We start from the raw sequence: 475 nt of genomic DNA on the forward strand, positions 1-475 counted from the left end.
CGATATATAGCGTTGGGGCCGTGGTCAGTGATACTTCCATCAGATTTTCCCAGAGGCTAGCGACGCTTCCTACCCGCCTTTCAAACCTCGAGGCCTGGTCAGCCTCTCGCGGCAGACAGCAAGCAGACCCAGCGAGATAGCTAACTGTGAATGATCGTTTACAAACATTACCCACCTAATATCACAACACAGTGTCTACATGGCTTAAATGCCTAAATGCCATTGTGCTTTGGTCCTAGATAACATTTAAGCCCAGTTACTGTATATCCTTATACAAGTACAAGAAGTAGTCTAATATACAGTGCCATGAAAAATGCCTTGAGCTCCTTAACCCATTGATGCCTAAGGCACTTGCAAAAAAGGGTGCTAAATGCCTGAGCCCTTTTTAAGAAAAGCTGCCCTCAGCCTATAAAAACCTAAATATATCAGCTTCTGAAGCACATAAAAATATGCACTAAAGTTGCATTTAAACACT

This window comes from Engraulis encrasicolus, unplaced genomic scaffold (genome assembly GCF_034702125.1).
Source record: "Engraulis encrasicolus isolate BLACKSEA-1 unplaced genomic scaffold, IST_EnEncr_1.0 scaffold_44_np1212, whole genome shotgun sequence".
Classification (NCBI taxonomy): domain Eukaryota; kingdom Metazoa; phylum Chordata; class Actinopteri; order Clupeiformes; family Engraulidae; genus Engraulis; species Engraulis encrasicolus.